Consider the following 21,821-nt stretch of genomic DNA (forward strand, 5'->3'; position numbering starts at 1 on the left):
AAAAGACTGCCATTATTCAGATTTTTTTTAAAGTATGCCAACACTGATATAAAAGAGGAAGAGTCTATGATTTGTATGGTTCTCATACTAAGAATCAAGATCACAACTCTGTAATAAAATTTAACTACAATACATAAAATGTTCATTTTTTAAAAAAGCTAATTTACCCTGAATTTAATTATGAAGAAACATCACATAAGCCCAAATTGAGGAACATCCCACAAAATTACTAGCCAGTACTCTTGAAATGCATAAAGTTTATGAAAGACAAAAATGCTGAGGACTTGTTCCTGATTAAAGGAGACTAAGGAGATAGGACAACAAATGCAACACGGTGTCCTGGATTTGATTCAGAACCAGAAAGAAGGTTCAGTAGGACAACCTGGGAAATCCGAATAGTCTACGGACTACATTATCAGTCCGTGAACTTTTGCACAAAGTACAACATAGTAAATATTTTAGGATTTGTGGACTACATAAGATCTCTGTAATATATTCCTCTTTGATTTTTTTTTCTTTTTAAAAGTGTAAAATCTGTTCTTATATAAGTTGTATAACTTATTATGTAATTATATAACTTATAACTTAATTTTGAGAATTATACCAAAGAACTATAATATTAATATTAACACTATGTTTGGAAAATCTGGGTGGACAACATACATGAATTTATACTATTTCATAACTTTTTCCTATGACTGAAATTATTTCAAAATGAGGAGTTAAACAAATAGACACAGCACAAATCCTAATTACATCATTTCATATCCAACAAACTATAAATAATGACAACAACAACAACAGAAAAAAGAAGAGCTACAGCAGGAATATGTATTAGACATGAAGAAGGAAACATAATGAAACGTACAGCTGCCCTTTAAAGACGTCTCTGTGGGCTCGGTGCCCGTAGCTCAGTGATTAGGGCACTGGCCACATACACAGAAGCAGGCGGGTTCGAACCCCGCCCAGGCCTGCTAAACAGCAATGACATGTGCAACAACAACAAAAGAAAGCCGGATGTTGTGGCGGGTACCTGTGGTCCCAACTACTTGGGAGGCTGAGGCAAGAGAATTGCTTGAGCCCAAGAGTTTGAGGTTGCTGTGAGCTGTGATGCCATAGCACTCTACCAAGGGTGACATAGTGAAACACTGTCTCAATGAAAAAAAAAAGACATCTCTGTGATAAAACAGTTCTTTTTTTTATACTCTTAACAATTTTTTTATTAAATCATAACTGTGTACATTAATACATTTATGAGGTACAATGTGCTGATTTTATATACATTTTGGAATGCTTACATCAAACTGGTTAACAGCCTTTACCTCACTTACTTAATTTATTACGTTAAGACATTTATACTCTACTCTTAATAGATTTATTCTCTACTCTTAATAGATTGCATCCTTGCAATATGCACCATAGGTGAGGTCCCACCGATTACCCTCCCTCCAGTTGGTCTCCCCCGTCCCCTCCCTTTACCTTCCTCTTCCCTCCTTCATCCTGGGCTATAGTTGTGTTTTATAGTTCGTATAAAAGTGTAGGTGATTATAGATTGGTTACAAAATAGTACTGAGTACATTGGATACTTTTTCTTCCATTCTTGAGACACTTTACTAAGAAGAATATGTTTCAGCTCCATCCATGCAAACATGAAAGAGGTAAAGTCTCCATCCCTTTTTATGGCTGCATAATATTCCATTTTATATACATACATATATATATATATATATATAGACACACACACATATATACCACAGTTTAATTAATCCATCCATGGGTCGATGGGCACTTGGGTTGCTTCCATGACTTGGCAATTATGAACCAGATAAAACAGTTCTTGAACACAGCCTGATGGCCTGGCCTCAGCTGGAGGGACTTGGAAGGGCAGCCCCAGGGCTTCCCCAGACCCTCACCCAGCACCAGCACCCAGTTTGCCCCTCACATCCCACTTGGCTCCTGTCAGTCACTTCACACAGAACAGAAGACAGGTCCTGACAAGGAAAGAAGGATTCTTTTGAGAACAAGAAAACTAACACATAGGCCATCCTTAAGGTTTATCATCCTAAATTTGACAGTACTAAGTGACATGAAATCCCATTGTGTATGGGCTGATGGGTGATGTATTATCCACAGTGACATTTTGAATGACAAATAGGTTTTGACAATGCAGGTTCCTAATCAGAACCTTTGAAAAAATGCCCCTATGTTTAAGAATAAAACTGCTTTTCCCATGGCCCTGAAGCTATGGAGCAGGTGGATGAGATCTTATCCTGGCTGAGAAGAGTCCAGGACAAAACACCAAGGTAGACCAGGTCTGAAGGGCAGATCGTGGGAGATAGGGCCACCGAGAGGGAGGAAGGGGACCAGAAGGACATGGAGTCTCCAGGAAAATGCAGAAGAAAAAGATTACATCACAGTTTACTGTTTAGAAAGTATCTTCAAACTTAGCCATTTAACTGATAGTGTTGGAGAGTTTTTAGGAATCTCACAAGCCAGTTTCTCCACCTGATACCACTTTATCTTTAATGTATCTCTTAGCATTAAAGGGAGAAATACTGTTGCACCCAGTGACACAGTGTTCTGCTGTCTCTTTGTTATTCTATAACAAGCTCATTACTCAGACACCATCATGCACACTGGCATTCTCAGAGGCCCACAGGTCTGTATAGGTAGCCCTGTAGTTCACCCCTACTTCTAACCACAACATCATGGAAGTAGGTGGAACACACGATGCTTTTCCAAGAACCTTCATGTACAAAATTGTTAAATCCTTGTAAAGTGAGTAAAATCCATATTTTTACATCTGGACTTTACCAAGGAGAAAATTGAGATTAGAAGGAAGCTAGTGGCTTGCCTGTGATCACAAACTAGTGGCTTATAAAAGGGATGAAAGAAAACCAAGACCACCAAGTCTTCATGCCAGTCCCTTCAGCTATAGCAAAAATATATCAGCTTGTAACTCAGAAACAGAGCAGCTTCTGCCACCCTTCTCCAGAAGTATCTCCCAGTATCTCTGCTGCTGCTCCAGAGCACGAAGTGCACGCCCAGCCCATGGGCAGGAAGTGCCAGGGCCTTCCCTGCAGAGGAGTGGTTTTGTTCAGAGACTCATTTTAAACTCACATTAGAAGTGTTACATCCAAATGAATTCTGTCCTCAATATAATTCACTTTGATACAATGTAGTAGTTGGTAAATCAACTGTATAGATATTTGGGGGATAATCAGAGGAAGCTTAAATATGGTTTGGGTATCAGATGATACTTAGAAATCAGTTTTTCTGGGTATGACGATAGCATTGGGCTTGTGTGAGAAAACGGCCCTGTTATTAGGGCTGCCTGCTGATGTATGGAGGCTTGAAACAGCCCGGCATTCAAGCTCTGCATCTACAACAGCACACAGCCTTAAGTTTATACAGATAAATCACACATCTGGGTAGATGACAACCCTGCTTCCTGAACGTCACAATATAGAACAGAATTTTCAGAAATGTCCTCAGATCCAATTTGTGAACCACAAAGAAACTGAATCACACTACTTTTTAGTTTCATCTCATTTGGATCCAAAGCAGTATCATCTGGCTGGGTCTGACCACGTACCCAAGTGTGTCGGCTCTGAACCACTCTTCACCTTCAAGGGCTTCCATCTTTGTATATTGCAAGCTCAAGACTCTGTATCTGCTAGATGCAGGGAATCCTAAAACTTAGACTTGGTGTTTTGATTTCTCCCTGTGCAAAAAACTTAAATTTTCTTATTAAATTCACAGCCAAGGCTGAAACCAAAGGACTTCAACCAGGCTCCAGGTATAGATTTTATAAGTGAGCCCGTGGTTCCCCTCCACCCAGCCCACTGCCTAGGGCTAGGCAAGGGCCCTGGTGACTTGGAGAGATGTCCTGGGATGGGACAAGGACAGCAGGTCTCACTCAAGAGGAAAGGACCCTAAGTGGGCAGAGATGAAGGAATGCCTTGTTATGCATACAGGTCAGTGAGCAAGATGTTGAGAGGGTGTGCCTGGAAGGAATCAGGAAGATGAGGTGTCCCAAAGAACACCTTAGGGCGTCTGACAGCTTACCTGACAACTTGAAATCACAAAACCTAAGTGTCCAGGGGTCGGGCTAACAGGAAGCATCGGGAGCAGGGAAACTTCCAGGGCTTTCTTTTTTTTTAAAGGTGAAGAAGAGGTTTGCTAATGTATTGGCTTTTCTTTTTCCACTATTCAAGAAAACCCTGTTAGCTAAACTCTCCTTTTTAAAAGCAATGTCTGCTCAATTAGCAGTTTAAGCCGTCCTCATTTCCAGAAGGCAGGAGTGGCTTTGAGTGTGACAGCACAGCCAGGAGCCTAGAGACAACACAAACGCTCCTACTTGTGTGAAGATTCTAAGCTTAAAAATTCCAGTTCAGTCCCATCCAACCTGTCTTTGTAGGCAGTACTCTGTCCAGTTAGATCCTTTGGAGTGGAAGGTCTTCCCCTGGCTGCACACCAGCCACCACGGAGCATGCTGATACTCAAGGACACTAGGTGGACCTGGACTCTGCCCACCCTGCCCCCAAGGCACTGTGCAATCCCCCCTTCTGCCCGCCCCCCACCTTGGCCATCACCTGGCCTCCACTTTGTCTCAGCAGCCCCCGAGGGTGGCTGGAGAGGCATGCTGTTTGGCTCCCAAAGGAAACAAGTTTGCACTAGTTCTCCCCCCGCCCCCCCGCCCCAACCCTCAGTAGTTTTGCACAGGCAACATTGTTCCAAAAATATTAAATAGAAAACTCCAAAAATAAACAACGCATAGGTTTCTAATTATGCACCATTCTTAGTAGTGTGATGAAATCTCACACAGGGACATGATTCATCCCTTTGTCCAGCAGATCTATGCTGTGGACAGTGCCCACCCCTTAGTCACTTAGGAGCCCTCTCAATTATCAGATTGATTGTTTGGTGATATCACAGTGTTTGTGTTCAAATTATCTTTATTTCAAGTAACAGTGGCCCCAAAGTATGAAAGGAATGATGCTGGGAATTTGGATACCCAAAGGAAGCTGTAAAATGCTTCCTGACTAAGAAACCCTGTGCTGAGGTTTCGAAGATCTACAGTAAGATTGAATCTTCTATCCATTAAATTGTGAAGAGGGAAAAAGAAATTTACATTAGTTTTCTGTTGTGCCTGAAAACCACAGTATGTGATAGTTAAGATGGAAAAGGCATTAAATCTGTGGGCGGGAGATGTGAACAGAAACATGTTCTGATTGACAGCAGCCAGGTTTAGCACTATCCAGGCTTTCAGGCGTCCATGGTAGCCCCGCAGGATATAAGGGGGACTCCTGTAAAGCTGTTCTTACAGCCCCAGGCTTCTCCCTGTAGCCCGGCGGGTCCTGTGCGACAGACATCTCTGCAAGGGCCACAGAACTTCTGAGAGAAACAAAGAGCCTCCTGCACGCGCTTCACAAAGGCCAGAGTAGAGTGAGCCCTTCCTCCGCCTCATTTCAGGAAACCTCAATGTTGTTTCATTTGCAAGAAAATCCTATAAATACTTTCATTCAGAAAAAAGGAAGTGTTTCTTTATAAAAATAGACCATACCTTTGATAACTCACCTCACAAATGAAACTAAAGTCGTTTTGGATATTTTAAAAACATGAAGATATTCATCTAAAGAACAACAACCTTAAAAAAAAAAAAAAGAGAGAGAGAGAGCAACCTAGAAGTTGTTAGGCATGAAAATTTCCTAAGCAAGTTCAGAGTTTTATAAAAATTCTCCAAGTCGGGGCGGCGCCTGTGGCTCAGTTGGTAAGGCGCTGGCCCCATATACCAAGGGTGGCGGGTTCAAACCCGGCCCCGGCCAAATTGCAACCAAAAAATAGCCGGGCGTTGTGGTAGGCGCCTGTAGTCCCAGCTGCTCGGGAGGCCGAGGCAAGAGAATCGCTTAAGCCCAGGAATTGGAGGTTGCTGTGAGCTGTGTGAGGCCACAGCACTCTACTGAGGCCATAAAGTGAGACTCTGTCTCTACAAAAAAAAAAAAAAATTCTCCAAGTCAGCATCTCTGAGCACATGGCCTGAGATCAAGGTGAAAGATTTAAAAGCCACATTCCAGAGCCGGGGACTTCCTACTCCTCCTCCCTGGCTCAAAACAGAGTTCTCCCTTCCCTTTGCACCAGTCTGCTTCAGAAGACCGGGTGTAAAGCATCCAGTTTCCTTGCACACCAACCTTATACCACTGATGGTGACGAGCAGGTCACCTCTCTCCTGTTGTCCCAGCTGCGAGTCTCGCCACACAGAGCTGTGCTCTGGAGACTGCAGTGAGCACGTGTGGACTGGAGGTCAGAGGCTGGCTGCCCTCCCCACTATCTCCAGCCCAGGTCTTCTCCCTCTGGTGGAGGATCCTAAGGCTCCTTGTGGCTCTGAGGCTAACCTGTGGTTATGAAGCTCGCATTCTGGATAGCCATTAGTCATTTTGTGAAGAAGTCTATAAACTGTAAAGTGCCTCCCACCATTATCTCTCTATCAGGTGGCTGGTCTCTTAGGAACCCACAATGGAACTGAGGTGCTGGTACTTTCACCCTCTATGTGGGGAGGTGAGAGAGGGGCAGAGCCATCTGGTGGACACTCCTGTACTGGCCTTTTCCAGATGCCTAAAGCCTTCATCCCACGAGATCCTCGATTTCCACCCCACTGAGCTGCGACTGGGACTTCAGGGGCGGAGGGCTGCCTTGGCCCTCTGGGGCAGCATGTGCTGGACACGCCCTTGCTACCTCAGTGCTAGTATGTGGCTCCCTGCAGACAGCACAGTAATGATTTCATTAAAATTTCATTCACATCCAAATAAAAATCTATGTTTCAGTAGGATTGATTCTGTAGCTTTTATCATGACACCACATCTATGTAAAATGTTAACATTAGGGCAAGCAGGTGAAGAGCAGCGCATGGGCACTCTGCACTATCTTTAGACTCTTCTGTGAGTCCAAAACTTTTTTCAAAATAAATAGCTGGAAAAGAAATTGAAGACCATCTTACACACCTGTTAGAAGTTCAAGTAACACCCTTGCCACCTGCAGAGATTCAGAGGGAGCAGGTCTGGGGTCTAACACTAGCTGAGAGCAAGGGAAGTGGTTTGAGAAGTGGTTTGGAAAGTCAGCACTGAGGGGCTCCTTTCCAGTTAGTGCCAGGAACTGCGCTGGCCCAGGGCACACCGTCAACTCTGCAACCAGACTGGCCCAGAGCCCTCACTCTCTCTGTCCCCACTGGTTTGCTGTGTCCAAGTGGGCCTGGGATCGGACAGTTTGCAAGACTCAGGACAGGTAACGTGTTTCCCACTCACAGAACACTTTGTGCCCTAAGTCAGTATCTTACCAAGAGAGTACCCCAAACCTTTGAGGACAGCAATTCATTTCTGTTCCTTTTTTCATCCATTTTTCTGTACCCCCTCTATGTAAAGGGGTCATGCAGGGTGAAACAAAGGGCAAATCCAGAACCAGGAGAGGGGCCAGACCGTTTCTGGTGGGTTCCCAGTGGCAGGCGCACGTTGGAGCGCTCGTTCTGACTCCTTCCCACCGTGCCCTGACCACTTCCCTGTGACTCAGAACTGTTTGTCCCACAGTAAACTCATTGTCCCCAAGAAGCAAGTGAACGCATGTTAGATCAAATTAACCTCTTCCTTCGGGTCTGCAAGAGCTTCATGATGTCTGCACTGCTGGCCCGAGTGTGGCATCTCCTGATGACAAAGCCACGCTCTGCCGCAGCCCTGGGCTGTTTTCTCTCCTCTCCTGTGTTCCTGTTGCCATCAGTGTAGTCATCCTTTGAAGATTCCCAGCTCTCATCCTGGAACGTTCTTTAATTCTTCCGTCACCTCCCTCCCCACCCCACAAGCCAATCTCCTGTCCTGCCCTTGTTCCCCTCCACTGTCTCCTTAGCCTGGCCCAGGAAGAGTAACCTTAGAAAGGGAAATCTGACGATTCTCTCAACCGAAAATCTTGATGACTTGACACAGTGAAAGTTTATTTCCTGCCCCCGAGAGAGTCCAGAGTAGTGTTCCTGGTCAGGTGGCCCCAGGAGGCTCTGCTTCCTCCGCGAGGCTGTGCTGCAGGCTGGTCTTTGCAGAGATTTCTATGCGGGACTCGGGGAGGGTGGGAGGCAGGGAGGCTGCCTGGATGAGGCACACACCCTCCCACCCACTCCTACAGCTGCATGCAGCCCCTGCCCCCCCCCACCCCCCGAGGCCCACACCAGCTGTGTACCCAGGAGAGAACACAGATCATGCCTGCCCCACACAGGGCGAGTTGGGAGCCCAGCCAGCTGGAGCAGTTTCTAAAACACAGACACTTCCCTCTTCTTCATGAACTGCCAGGCAACTTCACTACCTTCCTTGGGAGGATACTGGGTGTGGATTTGCACAGATTCCTGTGACCTTTTCTACTCCAGTACCTGCCCTTCAAATGTCTTTGAAGACTCACCAAGCAATGTGCTACCTGATTTCTGGGTCTCATCATGCTGATTCCCTGACCCCCATCTCAGGCTCCCCATCTTAACTCATCTCCAGGAGCTGGGCATGTCCCAGGTGTCCCATGGGCTTCCCTGCCCTGCTGCCTCCCCAGCACACCAACCAGTGATGGAGGATATAAGTAGGCTCCATAGGCTCCCAAGTACATTGGCTTCTAGGAGGGTGTGACCAACAGGAAGCCAGGCAGGAGATGGGAACAGCTGCGCGGTGATCAGAGGCTGCCTCTGCTCTCCGGGTCTCCCTCTCCTTGTGAGTCTGCTCTGGGTCCTCCTCCTCTAAGCTCTGGTGGCAAGGGCTCTACTGTCTATAGACCCAGCCTGCTCGGTCATCCTGTGTGTCTCCACAAACCCCACCCCTCTGTAACTGGCCCCTTTACTAAACCAGTGGTAGGCACCATCTGACTCCTGGGGGGGGTGCCCTCTGGGACTTCTTGGATCTTGTTGGTTCCCCCCAGCTGTGTAGGTCTACCCCAGCCTGTCCATGCCTAGGGCTTCCTGTTCTGCCCCCATGATGACCAAATCAGCCTTCACGTCTGTCCTCACTCAGGCCATGTGCTCAGCCTTCCTTTTTATTTTCAACCTTGTCTTCTCTCTCTTTTTTTTCAAAATGAAAAATATTTAACCCATAAAACAGCACAATAAAATCAAAAGGTATTTAAAAGATTACATAGAGCAAATACCAAAAAGATGCAGGGTTATTAATTTAGTGATGTTTGTAAGTAATACTAGGTTAGCGTGCATGAAATGCCTCCCTGTTTCCTCATGTAGTGAGTGAGCTGGCCATTTTTCCTTGCCTTTTTCTTCCTACTTGATGAAAACACATTTGCTACTCCTGTTGACTGTGGCAGCCTAATCAGGAATAATGGAAAATTGCATGTTTTCTCCTTATTAGCAGGGCATTTTATGCCATCTACTCAAGTGTATATTTTTGTACATCAAGACCACAGTGAAGTCAGCTTTATCTTGTCTTTATGGAGAAATGCAGGCCCTCGGGCATGATTCCCCACCACATCTGGCCCCGGATTGGGGGTACACAAACATTAGGGGCCGCTCTAGCCACTGACGAGTTGATCTCATTCTCACCTACAATTGGCTTCTTTAATCCTCTGTAGTCTGAATTCTACCCTCTGCATGCCAATGAAACTGCCCTTGCTAAGATGACCAGTAGCTTCTAAATTGCCAGATCACACTTAGATTTTTAAATCTTATCTATTGAGATGTTTTGGCAGTTTGATCATTCTTTCAAATAATTTTTCATTACCAAAGTAGTTTTGTTGAATGTTGAAAAAAATATGCTAATATAAAGATAAAGCCCCCCCAAAATAACTTTGTAGTCCTACTACCTGAAATAACCACTATTAACGCTTCACTGTATAGTCTTCCAGACTCTCCTATGCATGTATAGTAAATGGATTATGTAAGGAATTAATAGCACATAACATTTAATAAGCACCATTAAAATATGTCATGTTTCCTTTCCTTGTCCATTTGAATGGCTACCTTGGATTCCAATGAATGGAATTGTTTACATTTGGAAAAATTGGTTGTTCTTTTTCCTTATTAAAGAACAACCTTGTAATGAATGGATTTCTTAGTGCACCATATTTTTATTCATTCTAGTTGTTTTCTTAGGGTAAGTTGTTAGAAGTCACAGCCCCACTGCCAACTGTCAGCTCACACACAAGCAGAACAGTTGTTTCCTAGAATTTGCACTATTTTCCTAAATGCCGAAAAGAAAGGAGTAAGAGATGTGATGTGTGATGTGGCTGCAGCTTTGGGCCTCCTCACAGCAGGAGGGACGTCTGTCTCACCGTCTGAGCACTGAGACAGGAGGCAGATAATGGGAAACTGGCCCAGCGCTTCTCAGCCTTGGAAACAAAGTCGAGCGTTCCGTAAATAGCCTGAATGGAGTCTCTCGAACCTACTCTGCCTCATAATCATCATCGCTTCTCCTAAATTCCAGCATTGTTGCCTTCAGGTCTTCACTGTTGATGCTGTGAGGTTTTTCTCTGTCCCAGCATTTTAATAACATGTCAGACAAGGCCACTGACAGCCTGAACATGAAGCCTGTGGGTTTCCTACTTCTGAGATCACTGTACATTAATTAGCCCCCAGGCTCCTGTGAAACCACGCCCTCCCGTTTCTCTTTGAGCCCTTCCTCCTCACCTTGGTCTCCTCTGGTTTCTCGTCCATGTGGTCCATAGATGCCTGCAGTTCCCTGCTTCCACCCTGAGACAGCTTCTTTGCTTACTCTACCCGCTCACTGTGTGTGGTGGGGGCAGGGGAGAGTCTGAGCCAGTCTTCAAGTTTTAGCTCCTACAACCCGCTTGGCCCTCTTCCCCAGACTTCACATTCATCTGCCCAGCTGCCTGCTAATCACCATCCGGAGTAACTGAAGGCTCTCGAAGCTGTTAGGTTCACCATCCTGCCCTTAGTCAGGCCTCCCTGGCTGCCTGTCCGTGGGCACGCTAATAACTCCAGACCACTCGGCCACTCCCTCAGACGAGTTCTCCCTCACCCTTCCCACCATTCCACACTGACTTTTCTCTGGAGAGGCTTCTCAAATCGACAACTGCTTCATCGTTGCTACCTTGTCCAAGGTGGACCATCTCCCACAAAGGCCACGCTCCTTCCACCACTCTTGTCCTACCGGAATGCAACCTCCTCAGTAGCCAGTGTGATCTGTGCTCTTACTTACAGGCACTGTGTGCCACACCCTGTCCTCCTCTTCTACTAGGACTGTTTTGTTTTGTTTTGTTTTAATTTCAGATGAATGTGAGGGTACAGTTAGGTTACAATGTTTGCATTTGTTTAGGTAAAGTCCCTGTTAATAATTGTTTCCCGCACCCAGGAGGTGTGCCATATACCTTTACATTGTGCCCATAAAGTTAGGAGCATACCCCTCCCCTTCCCTCTTCCCCTCTTCCTCCTCCCCCCAACTTGAATTGAATTGAGTTTTGCTCTCATGTGGGCGTGTGTTAAATTGTCCACTGGCTTCGTAATAAAATTCAGTACACTGGATACTTGCTTTTCTATTCTTATGATACTTTACTTAGAAGAATGTTCTTCAATCCCATCCAGGTTAATACAAAAGCTGTGAAGTCACCATCTTTTTATGGCTGAATAGTATTCCATGGTATACATATACCACAGTTCAATAATCCATTTCAGGATTATTGATGGGTATTTAGGTTGTTTTCACATCTTGGCGATTGAAGTTGAGCTACCATCTAGTGCAAATGTCCTTATGATAAAATTATTTTTTTTCTTCTGGGGAGATGCCTAGTAATGGGATTGTGGGATGAAATGGAAGGTCTATTTTGAGTTTTTTTGATGAATCTCCATACTGCTTCCGAAGAGGCTATATTAGTTTGCAGTCCCACCAAAACAACGTCAAAGTGTTCCCTTCTCTCCACAACTGTGCCAGCGTCTGCAGCTTTGGGACTTTGTGATGTGGGCTATTCTCACTGGGCTTAGGTGCTATCTCAGTGTGGTTTTGATTTGCATTTCTCTGATGATTAGGGATGATGAGCATTGTTTCTTATGTTTGTCAGCCATTCATCTGCCTTCCTCAGAGAAGGTTCTGTCCATGTCTCTTGACCAGTGATAGATGGGCTTGTTTGCTTTGTTTTGTTGATTAATTTGAGTTCTTCATAGATTCTAGTTATCAACCCTATCTACCAAGACTATTTAAATGGCTCTAACTGCATACAGGAAAAAACATATAGAGCCCTCCATAATGTGGTCTCAGGCCACCTTTTCTGCTCTAACTAACACCTCTCCCTTCCTCATCTACCTTAATTTATGCTTGAATTCCTTGTTATTTCCAAGATGCACACCTCCAAGCCTTTGCTAATAATGTTTATTGACTGGAATGTGCTTTCTCCCTGACTAATTCTGACTTCTCCATAAGTGTCAGTTCTTTCAGACAGCTGCAACTGACATTTTATCTCCCCAATTAGATATCCTTTCTCTGTGTTCCCAAAATGTTTTGTGCAAATTTATGTCACTTTTACCTCAGTGTCTACTTTTCTGCACGTGATGTTTGCCATTCAATCACAAATTGAGACACAATAAGGATTTAAGAAAATTTTTTTCAAGAAATGAAGCAATCGATAGACCATACACAGAGATGACTGGATGTTGGAAATATCAGATAGGACTTTAAAACAACTATGATTAATTTATGAAAGAACCTAATGGAGAAAGTAGACAACATGTATGAACAGATGGCAAATTTCAGCAAAGAGATAATTTTAAAAGAGTTAAATGGAAATGTTAGAAATAAAAGCAATATCAGATATAAAGTAATTTTTGTATAAAGCAGATATAATTATTTTTATTTTATGAATTTGTGACACAGAAACTCAAAAAGTATTAGTAACTTGACTAAGGTTATAAAACTAATAAAATACATTCTGCAGTTAAAACCCAAGTCTGTCTTAATTCAAAGCAGCAATCACTATATAGGGCTGCTTCCAGATATAAATAATTCAAAGCAGCAATCACTATATAGGGCTGCTTCCAGATATAAAGTATTCCATCAGTGGGCGTTTAACAAAATGGACACGACCGAGTAAAGAGTTTAGTAGAAATTATCCAAAGGAGACAAAAGAGAAAGGAGGGAAGGAGGTGGCAGGCACCACATCCAAACAATGTGGAACAATATCAAATGATCTAGCACATTCTTATTTGGACCTCTGGAAAAAGAGAGACCAAAAGAGGCTACAATATTTGAAGAGATATTAGCTGAAAATTTTCCAAAATTAATGAAAGACAACGAACCACACATCCAAAAGGCTCTGAGACCGTCAAGCAGGATATATACAGCCTTACAAACACATCCTTCTAGACACAGTCTAACTAGTATATTCCATAGACAAAGAGAAAATCTTCAAGGCAGCAGGAGGAAAAGACACAGAGAATCACAGGCCAAAGACAATGCCGTGATGTCTTTAAGCACAGTATTCCTTCCCTTCCCTGGTTTTCTTTTCTGCAGTTTCAGTTACCCACAATCAGCTACAGTCCTAAAACAGTAAATAGAAAATTCCCAAAAACACTTGTAAGTTACGAGTTTTAAATTGTGTGCCATTCTGAGTAGGGTGATGAAATTTCACGTCAGCATACTCCACCTCTTTGTCATCATAAGAAGGGGGAGTACAGTACAATAAGATGTTTTGAGACAGGGAGGCCACATTTGTGTTAAGTATTATTATAGAATGTTGTTGTAATTGTTCTACTTTACTGTCAGCCATTGCTAATATATTACTGTGCCTAATTTGTAAATTAAACTTTATCACAAGTACATATGTAAGTATAGGAAAAACCATTCTACATACAGGGTTCAGTACTATTCAGTTTACAGTTTCAGTCATCCACCTGGGGTCTTAGGATGTATCCCTACCATACATATTGAAAGGAAAACCTACCTACCTGCCTAGAATTCTATACCAAATAAAATTATCTTTCAAAAATGAAAGCTATAATTTTCTTGAGGTCAATCATATTTGTAACAATTTATTTCTGGCAAACAGAAGCTAGGAGCCTTCATCTACAGCAGACCTACATTGAAATATGATACATTGAACTGTGTGGAGTATCCACATACATACACTGAAAAACACCAAAAATTGTAAAAATAAGAATGTATGTCAAAGGAATTTATCTTAGTTTTAATTGCTTTAAAAGACTGTCTAAAGGAAAAATAGGAATGTGTGGGGAGGAATTTGTGAGAATAATGGCATGAAAGATGGAAAAGAGAAAACCATAATGTATGGTTGTTGTTTCATGGGGAAGTGGGACAGTATTAAGAGGTAGACTGCGATATTTACTATAAACCCCAGAGCACCCTCTAAGAACTATTTTTAACTCATAATCCAATAATGGAAATAAAATAATGGAAGTGTTTTTTAGTAAAATCATAAAAATAACCCAAAAGAAAGCAAGAAAAAGACGGGAAAAAATGAACAAAGAGCAGATGGGACAAATATTAATAAAAAAATAGGCAAGATGACAGATTTAAGTCTAACCACATTGATAATTACAATAAATGTAAGAATTCCAATTTTAAAAAAGACTGGCAGATGAGGTTGAAAAAAGAAAAGTAAGACCCAACTAAATCTTTTGTATAAGAAGCTCATGTTAACAAAGACACACACTGAAAAGATGGAGGAAGATATAAACGCTGGGTAGAAGACAGAGCAGCTGTGTTAACAAATGTTACCAAGGATGATGGAGGAAATCACATCATGACAGAGGGATCAAGGCATCCACATGGCATAGCAAGTGTGTATGTGTATGCCCCCAACAGAACAGCTTTAATTTTCATAAAACAAAAATGATAAGACTCAAAGGAAAAATATATCCATAATTCTAGTTAGGTACCCCAGCATTTATTTCTCAATAATTTATAAAACAGACATAAAATCAATGGAGGCAACAGGTCCTCAAATCTTGTTTTGTTAATAAAATCATTGAGAAAAACAATCAATTCTATCTGGGGTCACTGTGTGGGGTTTGCACATTCCTCCGTATCTGCGTGGGTTTTCTCCGTGTCCTATAGTTTTTTCCCACATCCCAAACATGTGCATGTTGGGTAAGTTGGTTTGTCTTTCTGGCCACAGCCTGAGTGTGAGTGTGGGTGTGAGTGTGAGCATGCCCTGTGGTGGGACAGCTTCTGTCCAGGGCTCATTTTCACCTTGTTCCCCAAGCTGCAGGCGTATTTTTTGGTCACCCACAGCCCTGAACTGGAATAAGTGGGTTAGAAAATGAATGTATAAATGAATGCAAATTATTACAAAATAAAAATTTATAAAGTCTACAATACTCATATAAATGCATGACAATAAATGATGCAATATCTCATATTGCGCTTGACAAACTGGCTGTACGTGATCGTGTTGTCAAACTGGCAGGTGGGAGGGAATGCTCCTTACAGTGTTCCCTCTGCAAACATTTATTTCTGTATTCAACCCTGTTGCAAAGAGTGTTAAAGGTGCACTGTGCACCCCTGATGTCTGTGGCCACAAAAAGCAGAGGAAAAGGGTGACATTAGAAAGAAAACCAGAAGTTTTAAAGAAGTTTGAGGATAGACATGTAAGGTGTGGCTGTGGAGACTCACCTGCACCCATCACCAGTGATGGGGACCTGGTTTCCCTCCCCGTACCAATTCACTCATTGACTCCCTAGAAATCAGTACCAAGTAACTCATTGACTCCCTAGAAATTGGCCTAATAAGCATCTTACTTGTTTTCATTCTTTCTTAAATGCATGTAGAGCTCACATTTATTTCAGTATCTAGTATTACCCCGTTTCCCCGAAAATAAGACATCCTCCGAAAATAAGACCTACTTACAAGAAAGATAAGACGTCCCCTGAAAAGAAGACCTAGCGCATCTTTGGGAGCACACCTTAAAATAGGACACTGTTATTTTCGGGGAAACAGGGTAGAAGTCTTCGGGGACTTTATGAGCATATTTAGAAGTTTGGTGATGTTTTTGTGACCCTGACTATGCCATAGACACTTTTATTTATGTCAATTAGCCTCTGGTAAAATTGGTTTCATTATGTGTTGTTTCACCTAAAGTCACAGTTTCCAAGACTTTATCAATGACATTGAGGACTCTAAGTGGTGCCATCGACTAACGTCACATAATTGACATTTATAGGGCACTTCACCACAAATTATAATATGCATTATTTTCAAATGCACATGAAGCATTCACCAAGATAGGCCATAAGATATTTGCTGATCCATTAAACGAATCTGATCAAATTTAAAAGAACTGAATTGTTAGAAAGTTTGTTTTCTGGCCACGACAGAATTAAACTTGAAAATCACAAACATAAAATACTTGGAAAATCCCCATATATTTGGAAATTAAACCACACACTCCAAAATATCCCATGGGCCAAAAAAGAAATCACAAGACAGCTTAGAAAAGATTTCAAAGTGAGTGAAGTGTAATATATCAACGATTGTGAGGACATCTAAAGCAGTGCTGAAAGGGAAACCAACGACAGGAAAGGTCTCCAAATCAATACACTAGGCTTCCACTTTAAGGCAATGCAGAAAGAACAGCAGATCAAATGCAGACCAAGTACAAGGGGTGGGGGAGATAATAAATATGAGAGCAGAAATGAATGAAATAAAAAAACAAAAGCAATGGGAAAAACATCTATAAAACTAAAATCTAGTTCTTTAGAAAAAAATCAATACAATTAGTAAATCCCAAGCCAGAGTGATACAGGACAAAGAGAGAAATGACTGGTATCAGGATGAAGAGCCTAAGACCTACAGAAGATGAAAAGTGAGTATTATGAACAACTTTACGCTGATAAATTTGCTATCAGAGATAAACTAGATAAACTTGAAAGGCAAACTACCATACCTCACTCAAGAAGAATTAGATAAACTAAGTGTTCTTCATTAAGGAAATTGAGTTCACAGTTAAAAATCCTCCCCTAAAAAAACCTCCAGGCCGACATGTCCTCACTGGTGAGTTATATTTAACATTTAAAGAATACTTAAATTTTAGAATACTGACCTCTTTCAGAACGTGAGAGCGAACACTCCCCAATTCATTTTCTGATTCCTGCATTATCAGGACAAAGACCTGACGTGAGGAAGGCCTGATAATTCCTGCATCATCAGGACAGACTTTGACATTACCAAACAGGACATTACCAGACAAAGACCTTAGGAGAAAAGAAAACTACAGACCAGTGTCCCTCGTGAACACGGATGGTAAAATCCTTAATCCAATATTGGCAAATTGAATCCAGCAATATATAAAAAGGATAATAAAATATCATGACTAAGTGGGGTTGACCCCAGAAGTGAAATGTTGGTTCAGTGTTTGAAAATGAATCAATGTAATTCACAGTCTGAAAAGAAGAGAAAAGAAAAACTGGAAGATCATCTTAACAGATGCAGAAAAAGTACACTGGCTCTGGAGTCAGACTTCAGCCACAATCCCATTTCTACTGCTCACCAGCCATGGCCTTTGCCAAAGGACAGCAAGGGACCCTGCTCTCACCTGATGGCTGTCCAGCGTTGGGTTGAGGACTAGTCAGGGAGCTGTGCTGCGCTCAGCTACTGGGGTTGCAGCCACAGCCTCAACTGTGCCAGAAACAGTCCTACCCAGACGGCTGCCAACTTGGGGCTCTGTGTGCAAAGCCCGGGAGGACACTGTGCATCTGACCCTCCATGGGCAGCTGCCTCTCCAGTTTCAGAATCCCATGGAAGGCTGCACTTCTCTCAGTGAGCCACGGAGGGCCTTGGAGGCTTCTAGGCAGATCAGTGGAACCACAAAAGTGTTGGGAGCTGTTTTGGGAATTCTGGATTGTTGTACATAAATCAGTTATGACTCTGTCAAGGGGCCGAGGTGATGAGGACTCTCATCAAGGAATACTGCCCGGGAAAATGTGTCCTTGCCTCAGCAGCACCCCAGCCCCCCAGGACCCCTCACCCCCCATGATGACCCGGCCGGTCCCCTGTGCGGCAGGCTAAGGCACCCTGCTCTGTTTTCTTGCCCCGGCTTGTCTGGCTCTCTGAGGGAGGGGGCTCCCCCAGAGTCTTCAGGAAAGAGTGGCTCAGGGTCCTTCTCCCCAGGCCAGCCACCCGGAGGGACAAGAGGGCGTGCCCTGGGTCCACCCAGGATGGGCAGTGGAGAGAAGAAGGCTGTGTCTCCCGCTAGTTGTCCAGGTGTGACTGAAGCAGTGTCTTTGGGGACATTGGCTGCAGTATTTGTACCTTTGCTAGAGCTGAGTCAGGTGACCACAACTTTCTCTGTCTGAGAGATGCTGGGGGTTTCAAGAGAAACTGGCCCAAAGACATCATTGAGTAGTTCAGGGCTGATAGCAAGCCTCAGGAAACAATGACCAAATCGGGTTAAGGAGAGAACATTTATCAAACACATTGTGTGATGCATGGCGCATTCTAAGGGTTCAGTAAATTCTAGCGATTTTTATGTTTAATTTCTTACAACGTGGCCAATTGTAATAGTGGCCAACACTTAGAGCACTTACTGTACACCAGGTACTGTTCATTTATGCTTTGCACATAGGAATTCATTGAATCCTCACAGGAACTCTACAAAGCAGGTACTGTTACACTTTATGTGTAAGGAAACTGAGACACGGGCAATCTACGTAACTTGCCCCTGGTCCTGTTTCCTGGAAGATGGTCTGCACACCTCTGCCACAGACACATGCTGGCCCCCAGCTCCGGGCTGCCACAGCCTGCAGCATGTCAGTCCCTCAGGTCAGATTTCTCAGCTTCTCCCACAGGCCCTCAAGCCTGCTTACCCCAGAACTCGCTGTGACTGACTGTGCAACCAGTGTAGACTTTTCTAGGTTGTTTTCTAGGTTGAACTTAAAACTTCTATACCTAGGTTTGCCAAGAGCAAATCAAAAACCCAGATGTTGATGTGCTGGGGAGAGCAAGGGCATTCGTTGTCTCACTTAACAAAAGGGCTGGGGGTTGATTACCAATCCCCTGGTGACCTCAGGGACCTACGCACTGCCATCCTCAGCTTCTAGGCCTTTTCTCTTAAAATGGTGCTGTCCTGATCCCAGGGTGGCTTCAAGCAGAGGGAAAGTCCAGGGACAAGAAAAAGAAGGGGGCGTTCCTGTCCCATCTCCCTTTGGGGTGAGGGTATTCTTCCTGGAACCCCATGCACCCACCCTGTGTCACAGTGAGATCACCCTGGCTGGTGCAGACCCAGCAACACTACTGCCTGCCACCTAGATGGCATGGCCTCCTGGAGGGATGAACAAAATCTGGGTCCCATGAGCAAGGAAGAAGTGGGGAGCAGCTTTGGGGCAGCCCCGTCACTGTGGATGAGCCCCTCATCCCCATCTCTTCCATCCTCCCAGGGACAGCAGCTGGGCATATGTCCCCACTATGTCCTTGCACTGATTGCCTCACTCATCAGCTTGCACACAGCCTGTGCTGGATGTAATCTTCCAGGAGTACCCCATCCCATGTGGCTGTCCAGCTATTTCCCCATTTCTCTGCTCTGCTCTCTTTGCAAAGAGCAGAGGAATATGTTGCCCATATTCACCATCCTTTCCTCTCACATTCTGTTAACTCAGACTTTCCTCTCCCCATCTCCACCAAAACAGCCCCTGCCAAAGCTGTCACTAGGAGTCTCGGCAACAAAACCATATCTGACCACTTACTCCCCAAGACAAGGCCCTTTTAAGTCCATGGCATGCCCCCAGGTCCAGTCCTGGGGCTTCAGCTGCTCCTGTTCGCAGGGACACTCATGGAAGCCGAGGACCTCTGCGCCATCCTGGTGCTGCTCACTCTCAGTGCTCCCTGTCTCCAGCCTAAGCTCCTCTCGTCTGGGCTGTGAGTCCAGCAGTGGCTCCCCAGCCTCTGACAGGTGCCAGCTCCATACACCCTGCAGCGCCGTGTTGGTTCACCTCCTGCCCATTCTGTCCATTGCTTGGCCTGAACTCTTAGAATCTTGTTGGCTCTTTCTTACACCGCACACCTAAGCAACTAACAAATAATGTTAACTCCACCTTAAAAATAGATGCAGAATTTGCTCTGTGCTACGACCCTGAGTCCTCATCTGCCCCCGCAGGGCCTTCTGACGGCTCTCTGCCCCCTCTCTTCCCTCCCACTGGACCAGTGGCCCCTAGCCTGCCGATGGAAATTGGGTCCTGCCGACCTCTGCCTGGCAGAGGTGCCTCCTCACCCCCTTTCCAACCAACCCCCTCTGCAAGTGTCCTGGCCAGTCACCCCCTCATTCTGAGTCTCTCAAGGACAGCCTCACCCAGCAGGCTTGCTTGTCTTTCATTTGCCACCACCTGAGGGGTGCATATCACTGTGCTTGCTGCAGAATCCAAGCTCCCTAGAGGCCAGGCTCTGCCACTGCCACTGCCCATCATCACCCCTCAGCCAGCCTCAGCTGACACCTGGCACAAGCGGGGTGGGGGATGCTTAGGAAATAGTGGTTGATGGCTGTTGGCCAAGTTGGGGGCCCTCAGTTTGCTCAGCAATTAAGTCAGGGAGCTCAATGACTTCCAAGCTTCTATTCTGAAGAGAGTCTCAAGAAAGATGCTCTAGAAGTCTGCCCTGGCTGCCACGACACACACAGCAGGCCGTGGGCCTTCAACAACAACCATGTATTCTGTCACACTGCTGGAGGCTGGAAGTGTGAGACCAAGGTGAAGGCATGGTTGGTTCCTGCTGAACCCTCTCTCCCTGGCCCGTAGATGCCGTGTCATGTGGCCATCGCTCTGTGCACACTGTGTCCTCCTTCATCCCTCTTCCTATAAGGACGCCAGTCCTGTCAGCCGAGGCTCCCACCCTTCCCACGTCATCTTGAAGGCTCTACCTCTCCTCTGCCACGCTGGAGATTAAGTTTCAACACGAATTTTGGAGGGATAAATATTCAAACCATAGCAGGAGGGTTAGGACTTCAACATGTGAACTTCAAGGGGAGACACAAGTCAGCCCATAACAGATAATGTCACAGCCTGGCCCGGAGCTACATGGCCTTGGGGGACATTGCACCCAGGACTTCATGGTTAGTGACCTGAGGAGAGAAGCAATTCTGAAAATGACTGGATGATGAGAAGGTTTCAAGATTGCTGTGCTTACACTTCCGACTCTTATTTATTAGAAGATTTTCCAGTAAACCTCCTCGTGAATATGTGGGGATTTTTTCTCCCATTGTTTTGCTGCTTGTAGTGACCCAGCAGGTAAGTGGAACGTCGGCCTCCCGCCTCCTCTGTGCTGGCAGCTCTTTCATCTGCTCATTTTCTTTGACTCGGCTTAAATATTGAAAGAGCCCTAAAATAGGACTTCAAGGGCAGCTTCCGCTTTGGGGCTACTTGGATTAGGAGGTCCCAGTGAAGGAGAGAAGAGCCAGCGGCCCCAGGGCCCAGGCTCTTTGTGTCCTGCTCCCTCCTGGGCGCTTCCTTTTGGAAGGCCATGCTGCTTTCCTGCTATATAGAATCCATGGAGCTGTCCCCAGGACACTGCCATCCTGTGCTGTGCGTGGGACCTCTGGTCAGTGCAGCGCCACTCAAGTGGGCACCGCCTGCAGAAGACAGAATTACAACTTCCGTAGGGGCCTCCAGCTCCAAGGTGGGGCTATGTGCTCAGTATGCTCCAAGGGGCACCAAGGCTTGCTGTAGGCAAATCCATCCTCTCCCTGTCCTGAATGCTCAGTGCTATCCATGAGTGCCTGCTGTGGACACCCACACCTGGTTTTAGGGAAGGAAACAGCTCAGAGCACGTGCTGGGAGAGCCATGTGGGCAGAGGATGGTCCCCAGGTGTCCATCCCTGAAATAGGGTGACAGAGACAGGACAGCATGACCGCG

This window comes from Nycticebus coucang, chromosome 9 (genome assembly GCF_027406575.1).
Source record: "Nycticebus coucang isolate mNycCou1 chromosome 9, mNycCou1.pri, whole genome shotgun sequence".
Taxonomy (NCBI): Eukaryota; Metazoa; Chordata; class Mammalia; order Primates; family Lorisidae; genus Nycticebus; species Nycticebus coucang.